Source organism: Danio rerio, chromosome 16 (assembly GCF_052040795.2).
Source record: "Danio rerio strain M-AB ecotype USA chromosome 16, GRCz13ab, whole genome shotgun sequence".
Classification (NCBI taxonomy): Eukaryota; Metazoa; Chordata; class Actinopteri; order Cypriniformes; family Danionidae; genus Danio; species Danio rerio.
The window spans coordinates 7,781,506-7,804,185 of NC_141036.1; the positions used below are offsets into that span (position 1 = coordinate 7,781,506).

General features: G+C 33.3%; 1 protein-coding gene across 1 annotated transcript in view; it reads right to left on the reverse strand.

Annotated features, from left to right (window-relative positions):
* The window catches only part of foxo6a (forkhead box O6 a), a 134,908-nt gene extending 128,896 nt beyond the window's left edge, over positions 1 to 6,012 (reverse strand). Inside the window, exon 1 of the mRNA XM_087286614.1 lies at positions 5,933 to 6,012. The gene's annotated coding sequence lies outside the window, so the exon portion shown is untranslated. The remainder of the gene's footprint in view (positions 1 to 5,932) is intronic.
* Positions 6,013 to 22,680: the final 16,668 nt, after the last annotated feature.

The window sequence follows — 22,680 nt, forward strand, 5'->3', positions numbered from 1 at the left end:
TTAAGTTGAGGTTATTAGATCAGTATGAGTTCAGTTCAGAGCAAATTAGGTCCAAACAACTATAAAGCTACTCAAATGGCTTGATATTAGAGTTAAGCTAGCGCAAACAAAAATAGTAATTAATTGATAGCTCATCAGGTTTGAGTTCTGCTTAATACGTCACCATCACTCTTTTTAAATAAGTCAAAGTAAAAAAAAATTTTAAATGACAAGTTAAACTACCTTATTTCATTTAGTGATTTACACCGTTAGATTTTACAGTGCAGAAATAACTTAACTGTGTTAAACGTTATTTTACCTTTTTTATGTTGATTTGTTTTTAAAAAAATAAATCAAGTTTACTTGATATAGTGAGACAACACTGACACACACTCTGTAGAAAAAACAACACACTGTAAAACCTGATATGTTAAGTAGAAATTAATACAAATATAATATTAGATAAATATAAGTTAACTCAAACTGTTTGAGGAAATCGTTTGTGCCAAACTAAGTTTTGAAACAAAGTGGTTTGAGTACTTTAAACTTGTATAAATGTATACAGTCATACATATATATATATTATTTGTGTTGATATTGTCAAACATTTATAGTATTAGTAACTTAAACATTTTAAGTTGAGTTATTAAATCAGTATGAGTTCAGTTCAGAGCAAATTAAGCCCAAACAACTATATAGATACTCAAATGGTTGGAGTAAAAAAAATAATCAGTTAATTATAAGCTTATGCTTCACCATCACTCTTTTTCAATGAGTCAAAGTAATTCTATTTAAATTACAAGGTAAACTAACTTATTTCATTAGTGATTTTCACTGTTAGGTTTTACAGTGCATAAATAACTTAAAAATATTGCGTTAAAGTTTTTTTTTTAACCTTTTTTATTGTTGACAAAAAAGTTAATAGTTAATCTAGCAAAACAGCACACACACACACACACACACACACACACACACACACACACACACACACACACACACACACACACACACACACACACACACACACACACACACACACACACATCAAATTGAAATAACAAAACTTAAGATTTTCCAGTAACCACCCTTAATCGTTAATTTAAATTTGTATTTTTTATTGAATAGACAAAAATATATTTTTAAAAAATCCTAACGTATGCCACAAGATACAGAAATCCCCAAAGATGGATATTTGAATACCGCTATCATTTACTCAAAAAACATTTGTTTAGAACACAGTCCCCCTCGCACCACTAATGTGACCAAAATAGTCTTTGAATTGTTGAGACGCACAACACACAACTGTTTTGACCCAAAGCCCCGGAGGTAGGGTCTTGTTTGAAGAGGAAAGTGAACATGTTGATGCGTCTTCCCCTCGCTCTCATCCTGTGAAGGAAGGACGTCCTGTGACGGTGACTCAATGACTAATGCCGTTTACTGGGAGCTGACTGACGTCCCTGTTCCTCTTTTACCCCCAATTCACACTCTTTCCCACCATATACGTATCTTCTCTGGGGTATTATTCATTCTTAAGAGCATTCATATTAACTCATACAAAGCTCTTTTTGTTGTTGTTGTGCTACTTAGTATAAGTCAGTGGATCGTCCTAATTATGTGATTCTGGACTACAAAAATTTGGTCAGAATAACTTGTTTTGGTTTTATTCCAGATATCTTAAGGATATTAAGTAAGAATCATGTTCAATAAAGAATATTTAGTAAAGGTATTACTTTATCAAACTTTCATTTTTGCATTGCTAAGAACTTTATTTGGCCAACTTTAAAAGTGATTTCATCAAAATATTCAGATTTGTTTTTGAACAAATAGTTATATATTGGCAAAATTGGGTCCTATCCTAACAAACAATACATCAAGCTTATGTATAAATCTCAATTTCTATAAAAATAATAAATTAAATTGGAGCAATTCCATCCAAATATCAACATTGCCATGAAAAATTAGTTTTCACCAAAATGGCAAAACCATTTCTAAGTTGTTTGTGTAGGATTGTATTTTACAGTGCTAAAAATAGACAACAATGTCTCTGTCGATGATTTTAAAAGGTCACGAAACACCAAAACACATTTTTTTCAGCTGTTGACAGTCATATATGTGTCCCACGCTGCTAAAAACACTATTAGGACACATTTATTTCACAAAAAAGAAAAGTGGAAATTGGCAGTCTTTGCATTATTTTGAGCAAATTCGTTCTTTTGGTTTAAAACAAATTTTTGAAGCTGCGTCACAGCAATTAGATCCTTGTGTGTATTCCAGTGTGGAGAGTGGATGTCTGTACCTGGGAGTACATTGTGACGTCTCTGAGTGTGCAGCATTTATTCATGAAAAAGACTTGGTTCAAATCAATCAGCGCGCTCATTTTGAATGCGGTGCAACTTCATTAATATGCATGATAGCTTCGAAGACTGTTTGCACCCGAAACAGCGTTCAGACGCCAGTGAGATGACACGTTGTGTTGCCAAAACAAGTGAAAGAAGAATTGTTTGGAGACATGTGTTGTCATTGATGTGTTTATAAATTTGCTGCAACAAAGGTTTTGTTTCATTTCTCGCTATGAGAGTGCAGCTGGACTCACATGTGCATTACAGTGCACGCAGAAATACATTTTTAAGGGAAATTTTTTACCTGAGAGTTTTTCGCATCTGAAAATGGTGAAATACGGATTTGCCGCTCCTCTTCTTTTAAAAAAAGACGCGGTTCCAGTTGGTGTTGATTGTCCTGTCTCTACAGATTTGGTAAGAATGTAATCAGTGTCGTTGTTTATGTTTAGTCAGATGGCAAAGTTACAATCATTAGCAGTACTCTTTCTGTGTTTAAAGACACATCTTAGTCAAAATGATTTCTAACTTACTAAAGTTTACAGTACGTTAATATCACTACAATATTATGGACTGAAAGATCCGTTGTAAATGCAGCTCTTCGAGTGTAAACTTATAAACACCGCAATCAAACTATTACCATCGTGTAGGATTTTCGCCGCATTATGTGACAGGATAGTCTATACACACATGGCTTTCTGACACTATATACCCAGTGCATCTGAGAAATAGGGAGGTTGTGTTTTCTCCCATTCGTCGTGTTGTATCAAACATCCCATTAAAACTACACTCTTCCAGCAGTTTCTCGCATCATATATCTCGTTTGTCATGGGGAGCATGCATGAAATTCCTGAATGAAAGTGCCAAACTGCAGTTAAAGTCCACTGTTTAATTATTTGGCAAATATTTTGATTACTGATTTCCATGTAAATGCAGTCACTGTCTTTCTCCCCTGCGTCTGTGTGTTTGTTTTGCCACTGCGAAAATCAGTGCTTGCCGGAAACTCCCATTTTTATGCAGTTTTGATGCACCTTAAATCTTACCCCTTCCTAACACTCCCCCCCTAAACAAAGCTAGACACGCCCACTTTCCTGACTTTTTCCAAACTAGAGTTGTGAAAACACCCTGCTGAAATGGGGGTTTTGTAGCCCTTTAAACGATATTATTTGATTTATCAAAGTCTCCAAAGTGTCAATTCATCATCTGTCACATCCATAATGAAGAGATTTAACATCTATAATTAAAAACAATTTCATAAATGCAATAATATCAAATAAAATAAATAATTTTCATTATAGAAAGCCAACTTGTATACTTTTGATTAGTATTATGTATTTGGGGTTGTGCAGTTTAATTCACAAACTTCTACAAAGTATGTTGTATACTGTAAACTCATCTGTTTATTTCTATCATTTCAAATATAAAGCACTTTGATATCTCTCTGATCCCATAACTCTATGGTTAGCCGTTTTGGAAAAATATGAACAGATGTTTTAAAATACAACATATACATTCTCTCAAAGTTTGTTTCGAGTGTCTGAAATTGCTCACATGACAGGTTTTGTGGTCCAGGATCACATATTGTGTGATTAAATCAACATTACTTTAACTTAGAAACCTCTGAAAATCACATTACTCTTAATTGTAAAATATAATCATGCTTACTTCCCGAAAAGTTGCTTTGAAATGATGTGAAAATCACTATTTAGATCATCTTAAATTGAACATTCACTGTACATGAAATGAAAATGAAAAGCAAAGGATTCTCGCCTGTCCTTCAGCAGACATACGCAAAAACACTCATTACGCACAAAAACACTCTCACCCACCCGAAATTCAGCTGGTGACAAAGAGCTGACCACATCAGTCGCAGCCTACTATTTCCTGGCAGCAGAGACCCAGAAGACTGCTGTAGCCCCAAGGGCTGCCCAGAACCCGCTCAGCCCACAAGCCACCCCAATCTGCTCCACAGCTGTTTACACTGAAACCCACACAATCAGACGACCAGGAAGGACCGGCAGCAAATGCTGAGATTCACCTTCAAACAAAAGCACGGAAATGGGGACCTGTGAGCAAGCTGGATACAAGACAAGAGGGTGACACTTTAGAATAATGGTCCATTAGTTTATGTTTGTTCATGTATTTACTAACAGTAATAAGAAGCATCTATTCAACTTTTACTAGTTCAACTAACACACTTAAAAAAGAAAAAACTAATGGTTTAATTTAAGATGAAACAACACAGTTCTTGTATATGTATCATGATCAATCCACTTCAATTTGTGAAAGAATTAAGTCAACTTGATGGTTTTGCGTTGAGACAACATGAAGAAACTGGATTAGTGGTTACACGGTAAGAAATTCAGGGTTTCAAAGAATTCATTGATGTTGTCCTAACACAAATCGGTTGAGTTAATGTGACAAATTAAAGTGGATTGAACCTAAAACAATGAAGAGGTCTCAAAAAAATCTCAAGAATTGTGTAATTTCAGCTCATTTTAAACAAGTCGTTTGAACAAGCAGCAAACATAACTTTTTGGAGTGTAGTGGATGTGTGTTTCCCAGCATGCTTTGCTTGCGATTGCATTAAGACGGTGAAATCAAAGTAACCTCAGGTGTTTTAATTTAAGAGGAAAACTTTCATTCATTCATTTTCTATCTGGTTTAGTCCCTTTATTAATCTGGGGTCGCCACAGCAGAATAAACCATCAACTTATTCAGGATATGTTTTACGCAGCAGATGCCCTTCTAGCTGCAACCCAACTATGGGGGAAACTGGAGCACCCAGAGGAAACCCTCACAATTGCGGGGAGAACATGCAAACTCCACACAGAAACGCCAACTGCCCCAGCCGAGGCTCAAACCAGCGACCTTCTTGCTGTGAGGCGGCAGCACTACCTACTGCACCACTGTTGCCAATTAGTTAAGTTAATGTAACAAATTAAAGTGGATTGAACCTGAAACAATGAAGCTGTCTGCAAAAAAATCTCAAGAATTGTGTCGTTTCAGCTCATTTTAATCAAGTAGTTTGAACAAGCAGCAAACATAATTTTTTGGAGTGTAGTGGATGTGTGTTTCCCAGCATGCTTTGCTTGCGATTGCATTAAGAGGGTGAAATCAAAGTAACCTTAGGTGTTTTAAGTTGAGGACAACTTATTAGAGTTTAATCAACACTTAAATTGAGTTTTGTGTAAGGTTTTGATGTTACAAATATTTGTTTTTGAGCTCAGTCAACTGAAGGTGATATTAATACTGTTTATTCGAGAGGGGTCTGGATGCAGACTTGGTGGAGTGCAATCTGTTTTGCACCCAATGCTTTTTAATGGGCTCACCTGACCCCACCCCTAACCCTAGCCCTCACAGTGAGGTCACTCGCTTTATTGAGTGCATTGTGTCTGACATTGCATTGCTGAGTGATGCAGTCTCACATTGCATCATAAAGGCTGCATCCCGATACTACTGCAGTATATAACAGAAAAATCTGATGGTCCAAATGAAATGATTGAGATTACTTGGCTTCACAAGAGTAACCTGTATTTGAGGGGATTTTAAAGCCCAATCCCAATTCTACCCCTTACGCCTGTTTCACACCGCAAGCGTCAGCGGTGCATTAGCACAGTGGTTCTCAAAGTGGGGGTCGGGACCCCTTGAGGGGTCGCCTGGTGATTTCCAAATATCTACTTATTATTATTAGGCCATAAGACTTACTATATTTTATCCATAACCAACTGAAGAGAAAAAAAACAGTCGTTTATAGTTACTATAGTAGCTTATTTACTAGTTCTATTGGATTGCGACCCCTGGGGTAATTACATTATATTAAAGACAATAGCGTCAGATGCAGCAGATTGATTTTATAACACCAGGTTAAACTTTCTGGCCCATTTACAGCACTCACATACAAAAAAAAATTAAACGAAGAATAGACTTTTGGCGCCATTGCATGCCAGTTTTCTGTATTTATAACCACCTCAGAGGATATTGGGGGTCGCGAGTCACTGGTATTGTTATTTTAGGGGTCGCGTGCTGAAAAGTTTGGGAACCCCTGCATTAGCAGAGCGTGCGCAGCGCATATGTCGAGCAGTAGCAGCACGCAGGCGTTTGCCTTTCACACCAGCTGCGTCTGCAGTGCGCAGCTCTTCGGCAGCTGCTGCAGAGATCAACCTATCTCTGTCTTTTCTATCTAGTTACCCATGTCTCTCTATATACAAATACACTTTTTAAACCAAGACCAAGGCCCCTCCTATGCTGTTTCTTTACCCTGCAAATGTTTATTTCACACATTTTATAGATCAAATAGTACTGTATGCTTCTCAAGCTATATGAGAAGTGTCTACAGTCAGAAGACAATCGCCTGTGATATCATGTCATTTGTTTTTTGATTGTCAGGTTGCTGTAGACCTAGTTATATTAATATTTATCTAATATAGTTATAATGATATTTATAAATGTAAATGTAATGTGTATTTATATAGCGCATTTATTGTGTATGGCCATACACCCAAAGCGCTTCACAATCATGAGGGGAGGTCTCTCCACACCACCACCAGTGTGCAGCATCCACTTGGATGATGCGACGACAGCCACAGGACAACGGCGCCAGTGCGCTCACCACACACCAGCTGTTGGAAGAATGGAGAGACAGTGATAGAGCCAATTCGGTTGAAGGGGATGATTGGGAGGCCATGATCGTAAGGGCTGATAGAGGGACTTTGGCCAGGACACCGGGGTTACACCCCTGCTCTTTCACGAGAAGTGCCATGGGATTTTTAATGACCACAGAGAGTCAGAACCTCGGTTTAACATCTCATCCGAAAGACGGCGCCCACTGACAGTGTAGTTTCCCCTTTATACATGATCAAACTAGTGTTACTTTCTCCGCTTCAGTGATGTCCAGCGGCAGAACAACAGCTCATTAATTCATGCTCGTGCAGAGGATGAGACGGACAAAGCTAAGCAATGCATGCCATTCTTTTACTACAGATTCTACAGCAAACAGTGCAATTATGCTATTAAATACATGAACTATTCATTTATTCATTTTCCTTCGACTAAGTCTCTATTTCAGAGGTCACCACAACGGAATGAACCACCTACATGAACTAATGGACCAATAATTTAAAGTGCTACCAACAAGGGAGTTATTCTTGACCATTGGCATCCTCAAGAAGAAGCGATTTAAGAGACCTCAGGCCCATAAAAGGGCTGAACCCTCCAGGGCTTGATCAGACACCTTCTCTTTCTCTGGATGAGCTGAGGCCAGGGGGCAGGGAGGACTCTCAGCACTCTGAAGTCAAATTCAAATGGACCTTTTTACTGTCTATATAAAGGGTTTAATGTGGCCTGAAAGAAAACCCAGCGAAACAATAGCGGGCAGAGGAACATCAACAGCGTTGTTAGTTTTACAGACAGCTCATAACATCCCCACACCGCAGAGGAAGAGAAGAGGAAGATATGAAGCGCAGAAAGCATAAATGGAAATGTTTCCGATTTGGAATGCTTAATGACAAATTTGAGCGCCGTAAGCTGCATATGATGAAGCTGCCAGCTTAAAAGTTATGTGGGATAGAAATGATATTACATAATCAAATAACTAAATTACATGTTTTAAATAAAATTTAGTCAACATCAAAACATGAGATTTAAAGTGGACTGAATAGAGATTTTATATGTACATATAAATAATGTTTCAGATTAAATAAAATGTCATAATATGCAAGAATATTCATTCTTTTTTCAGCATAATATTCATTAAAATTATTACTATTATTATTATTATTATTATTATTTCTGTCAAATATCTTTCAGGTAATTTTTTAAAGAGCAAGGAAAGTAAAAAATAAAATTATAAAATGCACTAAAACCTGCTTTTCAAATAGGATTTCATCTGGAAAAAAAAAAAAAAAAAAAGAAAAAAAAAATATATATATATATATATATATATATATATATATGTGTGTGTGTGTGTGTGTATATATATATATATATATATATATATATATATTTTTTTTTTTTTTTTTTTTTTTTCCAGATGAAATCCTATTTGAAAAGCAGGTTTTAGTGCATTTTATAATTTTATTTTTTAAGGTTGACATTATTAAATATTATTAATGTCTAATTGTCTAGTTAACTGTTTAATTTGCTTTTAAAGCTGAATACTAGTATCTTGCAAGATAACTAGTAAAATATTATGCACAATATTATGTCATCATGGCAAAGATGAAAAAAATCCTTATAACAAATTAATTATGAAAGCTTTTATTACTTACTAATTGGTAGAGCCAGACGGAAACTGCAGATATTTTTTGCTATTTCTGCGCAGAATTTTGTTAAAAATCTGCGGATTTATGCGGAATGATTTTGAGAGTATCATTACTAAAACCTTAATATATGAACTAAAAAGTAATAGCTTTTTAACTTGTATTTAATGTTTACAATGGAAATCCAATTAGATCCACTTTATGTGTTAAACAAAGGAAGTCTCACATATAATATATCTACTAAAAGACAGAAAATATTACTTTACAAACTATATTGTAAATAAACCATATGAATATTTTCATATTAGTCAATAATATTACTGAAATTAATTAAAAAACGGAATAAATATAAATATATACACATTTACACAAGTAAATTAACAGAATCAATGATGGGCTAAAAATCTGTAGAAAATCTGCGCGCGCAGATTCTGTGTCGGCCTACTAATAAGTAATTGCTAATAATTTTGGCTTAAACTGTACATACTCATTTAAAAAATGAACCAGTATAATTATTCTGAGATTGTAATGATTAAATAAAACCAAATATGTAAGTCATACTATTTAATTGTGTATATTTGAAGGTTAATAACGATTTCTATTAAACATTGCAATGACAACAAATTAGTGAATTGGGGCTGCACGCACTGAATAAAGGCTTTTAACATATATCGAATGTATTTTGCTGTCTACACTCTCTAAAATGTCTCTCAAAATTATTATTTCTTTTTAATGTAAACTATTAAATGTTAAAATACACATGCACTGTAAATTGCTCAGACTTTTGATCTACCTCTAACTGAAAATGAACATTGAGTAGTGGGTGGGGCTTTTTTTGTGCGAATCATTCCCTAACAGCAAACTTACGATAAGGTTTAGGAATGTAAATAATATAATAATGACGTAGTTTAAGAATATTGTGGCTGAAGCCATCAAACCAGAGGAAAACGTAACTATTTTACATTTTGTCAGTTTAGTGGCTAATTCATACAAATTCATACAGTAGAACAAAAATGTACAATTTTAAATTGGAGGCCTGTCACCCAACCCTACTCCAAAACCCAACCAATATTGGGAGGATGAGCGAATCGTACTAAATTGTATGAATGATATCATACAGTTTTATACGAATTAGTCATTCAATCAAAAAGTTACGAATGATTAAATAATTGTAAATTAACAATTACATCTAGTTAACTGCGACTCCCCAGCAGCTCAAGACGAAAAGCGAAGCCATTCACTCTTTATCTAATTTCCTTCTCTCAATCAACAACACATCCTCGTGAGATTGTGTTGGTCAAACTGACATCATCAGAAAAGGACGGCCACTCCAAACAGGGAAGCAAATGGTCTGATTTTGATTAAAGATTACCAAAATAAACTTTTTTTTTTCTTCAAGTGGATTAACTTGCACTGATTAATTCTTAGCTTAAAGAACAATAATGTGCACTGATTAATTGTTAGCTTAAAGAACGATAATGTGCGCTAACAGAATAAACATTGCAAATTTTGATTTCGACATATTTTAATCCCAATGACATTATAACGAATGTATTCTGTAAATGATGCTAAATGTTTGACACCCATTATGTTTTGCTTTGACATGAATTAAAATTTTTGACCATTTCTGTCATAACAAATCAAGAAAAACAAAGACCAGTTGACAATATTCTATGCTTTCTTTTCTCTGTATAAACTTGTACGATCTTATTTATATATTTTAGTACGATTTCCTCATCCCCAATGACGGTTGGGTTTAGGGTCTGAGTTTGTTGCTAGGCCGCCTTTTAAAAATCGTACATTTTCATACAACTTAACTCATATGAATTCCTACAAATTAGCCCACTTAATTGACAAATAGTGACTAAAATAGTTAAGTTTCCTTGTTCCTAGGCGAGTCGTTAAAAAAAAAGTGTTTCGCATTTAATCTTTAAATGATTTTGTCCGATCTCATTGGTATATTTTAGTATGATTTACTCATTCCCCTATATGACGACAGGTTTTAAAGGCGGAGTTTGTTGCCACGCCTCCTTTTAAAAAATAATAGACTTTTATACAACTGAACTTGTATAATTTGGATGAATTAGCCACTAATATGATAAAATGTTAAATAGTTACGTTTCCTCGTAAGATCAAGCTCCGTTTGCGAACTAATTTGTCTGCCTTCAATGGTTTAACCTGTAAACTTAAACAATTACATCCAATTAACTATGACTCCCCAGTGGTTCAAGACGAAATATGAAACCATTCGCTCTTTATCTAATTTCCTTCTCTCAATCAACAACACATCTAAAACACCTCAAACACTGTTATCTTCCTTCAAATCACAGGTGAGTTTTTTTATGAATTAGAGTGATTACAAAAGCCAGTTTTACATTTCCTCCTCTGGCTTTAAACCAAATGACATGTTCGTGTATGTCTTCTGTAAATGTGCTTGATGTATGTCATTAATTAAAATGTGACCGTTTTTGTCATAACAAATGAAGAAAAACAAGGAACAGTTGTCCATATCCAATGCAATACCACACTGATTCATAACTTTTTGATTTAGTGGCTAATTTGTATGAATTTGTACAATCTCATTTGTATATTTTAGTAAGATTGACTCATCCCCAATGATGGTTGGGTTTAGGGGCGGAGTTTGTTGCCACGCCTCCTTTTAAAAATTGTACATTTTCATACGATTCAACTTGTATAAATTTGTACAAATTAGCCACTAATCTGATAAAACATAAATAGTTGTTTCCGCATGAGATCAGGCTGGCCTTGCTAAAAAAACAACTCATTTGTTTGCCTTTAATCGTTTAACCTGTAAACTTAAAAAAATTACATCTATTTAGCTGCGACTCTGATTTAAGACGAAATGCGAAACCATGCGCTTTTTATCTAATTTCGTTTCCTCAATCAACAACACATCCCTTCTTTTCCAAGACACCTAAAAACACCATTTGTGAGTTTTTTCTAAATTAGAGTGATTGCCGAAGTCAGTTTTACATTTCCTCTTCTAGCTTCAAACCGAATGACATGTTTGTGTATGTCTTCTGTAAATAATGCTAAATACATGACATTAATTAAAATGACCACTTTTATCATAACAAATCAAGAAAAACAAAGAACTGTTGTTCAAAATCAACGCTATCTTACACTGACTCCTAATGAAGGCTGGGTTTAGAGGCGGAGTTTGCAGCCACGCCTTCTTTTAAAAATCGCACATTTTCATACAACTCAACTTGTATGAATTTGTACGAATTAGTCACTAATCTGATTAAACGTAAAATAGTTACGCTTCCTTGCAAGATCAGGCCTGGATTGCTAAAAAAAAAAATGAACAGATTTGTTCTATTTCAATCTTTAAACCTCTGAAATTAAACAATTACCTCCAGTTAACTGTGACTTCCCAGCGGCTCAAGACGAAACGCAAAACCATTCGCTTTTTATCTAATTTCCTTAGAGTGATTGTGAAAGCCAGTTTTACATTTTAACATGAACATTTTTGACATTTTTGTGTATGTCTTCTGTAAATAATGCTAAATGTATGACATAAACTAAAATATAAGACCATTTTTGTCATAACAAATCAAGAAAAAATAAACAACAGTTGCACATATTTAACGCAATCTCACACTAATTCGTAGCTTTTTGATTTAGTGGCTTATTCGTATGAATTTGTCTGATCTCAATTTTATATTTTAGTACAATTTACTCATCCCCCAATGGCGGTTGGGTTTAGGGGCGGAGTTTGTTCCCACACCTTTTAAATATCGTACATTTTCGTACCACTCAACTTGTATGAATTTGTACGAATTAACCAGTAAACTGACAAAATGTAAAATAGTTACGCTTCCTCGTAAGATCAAGGGTTTGCTTAAAACAACGACAAATTTGCTTACCTTCAATCTTTTAACCTCTGAACCTAAACAATTACATCCAGTTAGCTGCCACTCCCCAGTGGCTCAAGACGAAACACGAAACCATTTACTTTTTATCTAATTTCCTTCTCTCAGTCAACAACACATCCCTTCTTGGCTGAAACACCGTTACCTTCCTTCAAGATCACTCGTGAGTTTTCTCTAAATTAGAATGAATACCGAAGACAGTTTTACATTTACTTTTCTGGCCACATTACACTTTGAAAAAAAAATTGTTGTTGCCTTACATTATTTTAGTTGAATCAAATGAACTTTTCTAGCCATCTCAACTTACATCAGTCAAACTGACTAAACAATTTAGAACTTTATGCAACAACTTTAAATAACATAATTGTATCATGATTAACGTATTGAATTAAGTTAAAGTAACAGAAAAACATTTGTTGTTGCGACTTTTTATACACTGTGAAAATTCACACAATTCCTTAAAGTTGTCCCGACACAAATTAACTTAATTTTTTCTACAAATTTAAGTGGGTTGAGCATAAAACAATTACGTTTCCCCCTCAAAAACCTAAAGAATTGTGTTGTTTCAACTTATTTTAAATAAGTAGTTTAAACCAGCAGAAAAAGCCAGTGTTTGAGTGTACAGTGTATGAAATGCTGGGTTCCACACAATTCCTTCTTGTTGTCCCAACATAATTTCATTTTTAACCTAATCGTTTTTTTATAAATTTAAGTGGATTGAACATAAAACATTTAGGTTGTTCCCTGAAAAAATTGAACAATTGTGTAAATAGCAGCATTTAAAGGATTTTAAAAATCTAATAATGTTAAATACAATGTAGAAACACATAATAAGGAGCTAGAGCACCTGGACAGAGCTGAATCTGAAGCTTTGTGTATATGTGAACACATGTGAAGTGCACGTGTGGCGCACGTTCTGCAGATGACACCCCTTCCCGGCCCTTTTCATGTGGGGTAGCGGGCCAGCAGAGCTCTAATCCCTGCGCCTCAGCTCCACTTCCTCAAACCAGCCATCTGGAGATATGTCTGTCTACTACATTCACCACTGAGGGGGCGGCCGGCTGATTAATACGACCGGCAGACGCTTAATATCTAAACCAAAAAGTGCTAAATTTGGCACGTGTTATTAAACTGTTTATATCAATCGGTCAGTTTTCAGGACTCATCTGCATTAAATAAAGCTTTTACAGTGACAGTGGATTGGAGGTTTGCTTATATGACAAACCATTCGAAAGGAATTGTCAAATAAAAATAATAATTCAGGGAAATGTTATTGCTTTTCAGACAGACAGAGCATAAGGATTAATCATCTCTAAACTTACGACTATGTTTATTAATAGTTGATTTATTAAATTTGAAGCTGCTGCCCAAGACAATTTACATATATACACTAGTAAAAATGCTCAACCGTTGGGTTAAAAAGAGATTTCAAAATTCATTTTCTAAGGTGGCCAAGAGAGCTTTACGTGCTGCAATTACAAAAAACACCAGCAAATTAAGAAAAGATCTATGCTAATTTGTTTGCGTTGTAAGTGTTTGGCGCGTGTTTTAAGGTGTTTTCACAAATTGTTTGAGCTGTAAGAGAATGCAGTGTTTTTTTTTAAAATTGTTTGTGTTGTGAGAAAATGCAGCGCATTTTATTAAATTGTTTACGTTGTGAGAACAAATTTTCCATTGTTTCTATACTAGTTGAAAGTGTTGGAAGAAATTTACTGTAAGAAAGTTTTCTTAATGTGTTTGCATTAAGAGAGAATGCAGCACGCTTTATTAAGGAGTTTTCAGAAATTGTTTGTGCTGTGAGAAAATGCAGCACGTTTTTTGAAAATATTTTGCGTTGTGAGAAAATGCAGTGCATTTAAAAAAATTGTTTGAATTGTGAGAAAATGCAGCATGTTTTATTATTTGTTTGAGTTGTGAGAAAATGCAGCATGTTTTATTAATTTGTTTACGTAGTGAGAAAATGCAGCATGTTTTTTGAAAATTGTTTGCGTTGTGAGAAAATGCAGCGCATTTAAAAAATTGTTTGCATTGTGAGAAAATGCAGCATGTTTTATTATTTGTTTGGGTTGTGAGAAAATGCAGCATGTTTTATTAAATTGTTTGCGATGTGAGAAAATGCAGCATGTTTTATTAAATTGTTTGCGATGTAAGAAAATGCATCATGTTTTATTATTTGTTTGGGTTGTGAGAAAATGCAGCATGTTTTATTAAATTGTTTGCATTATGTGAAAATGCAGCGCATTTTATCAATTTGTTTGCGTTTTGAAAAAATGCAGTGTGTTTTCGTAAATTTTTTGCATTGTGAGAGAATGCATGGTTTTTCGTAAATTTTTTGCATTGTGAAAAAATGCAGCGAGTTTTGTAAATTGTTTGCCTTGTGTGAAAATGGAGCATGGTTCTGTAAAATGTTTGCATTGTGAGAAAATGCAGCACATTTTGTAATAGCATGTGTTTTCTTAAATTGCAGCACGGTAAGCTCTCTCAGCCTCCGTAATATTCTGTTGATGTGGAATTTGTTATGAAGGACAGTATTTGGCTGAAATTCGGGGATTTGAAAATCTGGAATCTGAAAAATATTAAGAAAACTGCCTTTAAAGTTGTACAAATGATGTTCCTAACACTGCATATTATTAATCAAAAAATTGCTTTGTTGTATTTACAGTAGGACATTTACATAATCTCTTTTACATCTTCATGATCTTTATTTAAAATTGTAATTATTTTTGACATGAAAGGAAAACAATCTACACTTCTGACTCACACGATGTATTTGTGGCTTTTTCCAGAAATAACATTACCATAATTTTTTATGAAAAAAAAGGAAGATTTAAACAAATTTCATCAGCCAGATGAGAAATAAAGACTACACAACTGAAAGAAAAAAATATATAAATAATCAATCTACAATTTAAGAATCTAATTCATATATATATATATATATATATATATATATATATATATATATATATATATATAAAAACACACAAATATTGGGAAGTCATAATACAATGCTAGGTCAAATGTGGACATGTGGGTTGTTGGGCTGGGTTAATTTATTCAATTCAATTAATGTTGGGTTAATTTATTCAATTAAATTTTAATGAAACTTATTTATTTATTTTATTTATTTTATTTATTATGAATTGTATGGCAAATTACAGAAAAGAAAAATAAAGACAAAACAATTATAAATTGTTGAAATATTATAAAACTATAAATAACATTTAAAAAAGCAAAATGACACTTTTTAACCCAATGGTTGGGTTAATGTCCATACTTGACAAAAATATTGTTAAACAAAAGCATTTTTCAACATTGTTGAAATTGATGAAATACGAAAACAGTGATGAAAATAGTAACGAATCTTGTTCATTAACAACAATATCACTGCATTACTTTTCATTGACTGCTTAATTTATCGACCAGACACAGTAATCAAATGGCCTGCAGATGTATACATTTTAAGTATGTTTATAATGAACGAAAATCTGTTTGTTTTACCTGCTGGCTTCCATAAACGTCTGTGAATGATCGAGATGCTTTAATCCCACAGACATACACAGAACTTGAGACACACACACACACACACACACACACATACAGACAGACAACTCCACCCAAATCAGCCTCATTAGGATTAACCGAAGTCATTAGGAAAGCAAACAGTTGTCAGGAAATAAGACAATGTAAAGCAGGGGTTTATGTACTGACTAGTGCAGGTTTTTTAGTCTCTCATGGGCTGCACGGGGGCTCAGTGGCTAGCACCGTCACCTTACAGCAAGAAGGTCACTGGTTTAAGTCCCGGGTGAGCCAGTTGGCATTTCTGTGGAGTTTGCATGTTCTGATATGGGTGAATAGGATGAACTAAATTGGCCATGGTGCATGTGTGTGTATAAATGAGTGTGTATAGGTGTTTCCCAGCACTGGGTTGCAACTGGAAGGGCAGCAGTTGGTTTTTGTAGTCTGTAGTAAGCTGAAATGTGTTTTGCTGTAGACGCAGACAAACATTGGCACAGGCTGCAGTGTTATGTCGAGTTGATAATAGAGTCCATGTTGAATGAGTTTACCCCACCGGCACACTTCCCCTCCTCTCCGAGTCTCAGATCTTTACACGAAACAGACATACAGTTCCTGACCACCCCCTTACACACACACACACACACACACACACACGTTTCCTCATCAAAGCAGCACAGAGAAGAGTGTAGGATGAACAAAGTCAGACAGTGTAAGCACACGTTACTCAGAGTGACTTCATCAAGACTGAGGGGAAAACTGGCTTTAAGAGCAGTTAATACAATCTGATTAGCAAAAGATGATCAGAAAACACCGGCTGTTATCTCTTGGATTCATTTATCTGACCACACACACACACACACACACACACAAACACACAGTTGTACAGCTATCTTTATGGGGACTTCCCATAGATGCTTTTTAAACTGTACAGACTGTATATTTTGTCCGCCTGCCCTAGTCATACACCTAAACAAGGAAACAATCAGCATTTTTACTTTTTCATAGTACTTTAATCTGTGTGATTTATGAGCCGTTTTCCTCATGGGGACCAAATACAGTGTACACCCCTCACAAATCTTTCATTTAAATTCATATTTTCTTTAAAGGATGTTAAAATATTATATTTGTGCATATTCATTAGATTAGACAGTACTGAAGCCAAATCTAGAGCTTATCTAACAAACTAACTTGCGATAACGGTCCAAAAACGAATAGCCCAAGTTTATATTATACGATTTATAAGATTTAAAAAATTATCAGGAATCGAACAGCAAAAAGATTTTGTTGAAATTTTAACAGTTTGTCATTTGTTTTGCAATATTTCATATGAATTTAAATGTATTATCGTTCTATTTCTATAGATGTTCAGTGAATAAAATATTATTTTAATAAACAAATCTACAGTACAAAAACAATTAAAGCGTAGTTTATACTTCTGCATGTACTTCTGTACTTCAGTTTATGTTTCTGTTGTTCTGCAATAACACTTCCGAAACGCTAGTTGGCAGTGAAGTGTTTATGTTCCTCTGTATAGAGTTTCTTTGCTGATATTTTGTTTTTTCTGAATGCTTCCCTAATGTACAAGTGGCTCAAACTCTCTCATTTTGAGGCAGGAACTGTCGGACGTGCAACAACTTTAACCATGAGGTAAACACAAAATAAAACTTTCCATCCGAAGCTCCTTTACAGGACTCCACATATGTAAACAATTGCTCCATCAGGCTCGCGCGGCACTCGATCCCGCCCAGACTCTTCAGCAATACCAAGCCGACCAATCGCAGAGCTTGCGCTATGCGTCGTTGCGACGTGTAGTTACATTTTCTTTTGAGAGGTCCGCATCAGCGACGCCGACAGCCACGGCTTAGGGCTATGCGCCAAGGCTTAGGCTGCGCCGTAGCATACGCGTGCGCTTGATGCAGAAGTATAAATCAGCCTTAAGTCAATGGTTACAGGTTTCCAGCTGTCTTCAAAATATCTTTTTGTATTATTATTTTCACAAATCTTTTATTTAGATTCGTATTTTCTACATAGGATTTGTTAAAATATTATATTTGTGCAAATAAATTACACTGAAAAAACTGTTGCATGCAGGACTGTTGCAAACAATTTGTTTGTGTTGAATTTAAAGAAATTAAGTTTAGTAATGTTCAACTTAATTTGTTTGTTTAAATTCAGCCCAAAAAAATTGTTTACAACCTCTTAACGTAAACAAATTGAGTAAATCCAAGGAATCATCTTTAAATCATTTTTTTTCAGTGTAGAATAATCAGTACTGAAGTAAAACCTGGAATTTATCTAACAAAATAACTTACGATAACGGCCCAAAAATTAGTAGCTGAAATTTTTATGTAAGGGAAAAATATTAAATACAATTATAAAAAAAAAAGAGAGAGAAAAATGATAAAAACAAACAAACAAAAACGATTTTGTTGAAATTTTGCAGTTTGTATTTTATAAAAAAATTTTGGCAAAATTTCATATGAATTTAAATGTATAATCATTCTATTTCTAAAGATGTTCAGTGAAAAAAAAATTGTTTTAATAAATAAATCCACAGTAGAAAAGTCAATGGTTATAGGTTTCCAGCTTTCTTCAATATCTTTTTGTATTAGTATTTTTACAAAACTTTCATTTAAATTAACATTTTCTATATAGGACGCTTTAAAATATTATATTTGTGCATATTCATTAAATTAGTCAGTACTGAAGCCAAATCTGGAGCTTATCTAACAAAATAACTTAGTAGCTCAAATTTACATGTTATACGATTTATAAGATTTAAAAAAATATCAAAAATCGAAAGAAACAAAGAAAGATTTTGTTGAAATTTTGCACTTTGTAATTTTTGTAAGGTAAGGATAAGGGTGGGGGGGTTCCAAAAACGAAGATAGGGAATGAAGTTTAGGAAGGATATTTATAGTCGTTTTAGAGTGATCTGATAGGCTAACTAATGATTAGCGATAAGGATTAGCTGTAGTCGATCATATCATGTGCTTCTCTCAAAATTAGTTTGAGAAACCTCACTTAATAAATATATCTGTTTAATAAATTTGTTTTGTTTAAATGCACCAAAATACATTAAATATATTCACTGAGAAATGCATAAAAATATTCATTATCAAAATGGGATGTACTCATTTATGCTGAGCACATATGTAAGTGTCCCCATGAGATCAACATTTACTGGTATTGCCATACTTGTGGGGACATTTGTTCCCACAACGTAAGGAAAACAAGGCTCATACACACACAGACAGTAGGGAAGCCCTTTGGCCCGTTAACAGCCTGTGAGTGTGTGTGAATGTTAAAAATGTTTGGTTTGGATCTCTGCCACAAAGCTAGCTGAAAAAAAGTCTGTGCATCTCCACTTGCAACATGTCAACAGAGTCAAACACTTTGCAGGGTCGCTTTAATAATGTTTATTAATATACATATACAGTTGAAGTCTGAATTATTAACCCTTATTTTTTCCTCAATTTCTGTTTATTGGAGAGAAGATTTTTTCAGCACATTTCTAAACATAATAGTTTAAATAATTGATCTCTAATAACTGATTTATTTTATCTTTGCCCTGATGACAGCAAATAATATTTGACTAGATATTTTTCAAGACACTTCTATACAGCTTAAAGTGACATTTAAAGGCTTAACTAGGTTAATTAGGTTAACTAGGCAGGTCAGGGTAATTAGGCAAGTTATTGTATAACGATAAATTGTTCTGTAGACTATCAAAATATATATAGCTTAAAGGGGCTGATAATTTTGACTTAAAAAAGTGTTTAAAAAAATAAAAACTGCTTTTATTTTTGCCAAAATAAAACAAATAAGACTTTATTCCAGAAGAAAAAATATTATTAGACACACTGACATACATACATACATACATATATATATATATATATATATATATATATATATATATATATATATATATATATATATATATATATATATATACAGACACACACACACACGCACACACACACACACACACTTTTTCTTTTCAGTCTAATAGAAAGAAAATATTCAAAATGCACTAGTGTGCACACTTCTTTCATTGTACTGTTTCATGCTTGTTATAATTGTTTCTACAATTTTTTTCTGTCTTGTACTTATCTCTTGTATATAATTAGGCATGTGTGATTTGGCTATTTATTAGTGCTGGGAAATATTTAATCTCAATTAAAAACATCTAAAATAAAAGTTTGTTTTGGCAACAAATGTGTGTGTGTACTGTGTATATGTACTATGTACATATAAATACACTCATTGCATGCATATTTCTGAGAAAATGCTTGCTTATATTTAGATATGAAATATATACAGTTTGTATACAAATTATATATACATTTAATTATTTAAGTAACAAGTTAGCTATTGTGTAGTTTTGTTTCTGTGTACACTACTGGTCAAAAGTTTGGGGTCAGTTTTTTTTTCTTTTATTTTTTTGTTTAAGAAAATTATTCTGTTTATCAAGGCAACATTTATTAAATGTAAAAAAATGTTAAATGGTTAAATACTTACTTAATAAATATATATTTATTACTTATTACATTAGTTATACATACTTATTGTATGTATTTTCAAATGAAATGATTACTCCAGTCATTATTGCTTACTATTACCGTTAATAATAATAATAATAAAATAAATAATAAGATATACACAGTATTTTCTGAATAACAGAGAGATAAAAAGGATTACAAAATCTGCACAAAAACATTGCTTAAAGTTTTAAAAAATAAAACAAGATTAAATCTTAATCCAATTTCTATTTTTTTTTGTTCCAGAACTGTATGTAAATGAGTGCATATTTAACTAAAATAATTGTTTTATTTGACTATTTAAACATAACATTTTAGAAATCTTGTAATACAACAAAGCAAAACCAAACTGTTTGTCTTTCTTAAAGGCATAGTTCACCCAAAAATAAAAAGCACTAATTATTTGCTAAATCTCAAGAGGTTCCGAACCCCTATATATTTTCCCCTTGTATTCTGTGAATTATAAAAGAAGATAATTTGAAGAACACTGAAAACCTTTGACATTCACATAAAAAAAATAACAAAAAAATCTACCATAGAAGTCAATGGTTACAGGTTTCCAGCTTTCTTCAAAATATCATCTTTTTTCTGCACTGATCTCTTGCATATAATCAGGCATACATAAATTTACGTTGAACATGATATGTTTAACAAGTTAAGCAATAAATACAATATCTACAATAAAAGTCAAAATTAATTTTTTTTCTAGCTATTCACAATATTTTCTAATTCACAGAGATTAAAATGATTACAAAAATCTCCTCTGTAACAAAAACATTGCTTAATAAAGTAAAAAATTAAACAAGATAGAATCTTAATCCAATTTTGATTTTTTTTTCATGTGTGTGAGTGCATATTTAACTAAAATAATGTATTATTGTATTATCAACTATGTATGTAATGTATTATTTGACTATTTAAACATACAATTTTAGTAAACTTGTAATACAACAAAACAAAACAAAACTGTTTGCCTTTCTTACAGGCATAGTTCACAAAAAATTTAAAATTACCCTGTATTTGCAAACCTCAAGGGGTTCCAAACTTCTGGGGTTCCGAAGTTTCCGAAGGGGTTCCAAACAAATTCTGACGAAAGCTGAAAGCTACTGACATCCATACAAGAAATCAGTGGTTACAGGTTTACAGCTTTCTTCAAAATATCTTTGTCTGTCCTGCCCTGATCTTTTGCATATAATTAGGCATACATAACTTTAAGTTTAACATGACTGTAAAAAAAATCTGTTAGTTTTTTTTTTTTGGGGTGCCAAAAAGTGTACAATAATGGCCGTTATAAAACGAAAAATTACTGTAAAATAACGAACGTTTTCGAACGCTGAATTGAATTACCGTAAATTTCTGTAATTTAACATCTGCCATTTTACAGTAAATTTCTGTTATTTAATTGCATTAAAAAGTAAATTGATGATTTTTTTACAGTGTTATGTTTTACAAATTATTCTACAAAAAAAAGGGAAATTATGTATTTTTCTTTCTAGCTATTTACTGTATTTTCTGAATCATGGAGCGATTAAAAAATCACAAAAATCTCCTCTGTAACAAAAACATTTTCTAATATGTCAAAAACCGAAACAAGAATGAACCTTCATCCAATGTCCAGATTTTTGTTCCAGAAATCTACAGTATGTAATTTAATGCGTATTTAACTAAATTAAATATTATTTGACTATTTAAAAAACATTCTAGAAATCTTGTAATCCAAAAAACTGTTTGCCTTTCTTTATACATTTTTCTGTATTCTGTTTTCTGTTGATCACAAAAGAAGATATTTTAAAGAAAGCTGAAAGCTGCTGACATCAATAGTAGGAAAAACAACTACTCTAGAAGTCAATGGTTACAGCTTTCCAGCATTCTTCAAAATATCAAAGTCAATCAGGTTTTCAAGTGAAGAGCAATGAATGAAATGAATACAGAACTATCAGTTTTGCCTGAACTATCCCGATAATGTAATCACTCAGCAGGAAAAGCACTGGTGATAACAAATAAGTACATTTTTGATACTATCCAGCTTGCCTGAAAGGAAAATGCTGACTAAAAAGTGTAAACCTGTTGTCAAGCAGTCGTCTGACTGCATTGTGGCTGAATAAAATAGCTGTTGAAAATAGCTGTCGCGTGCCAAACATGTGTT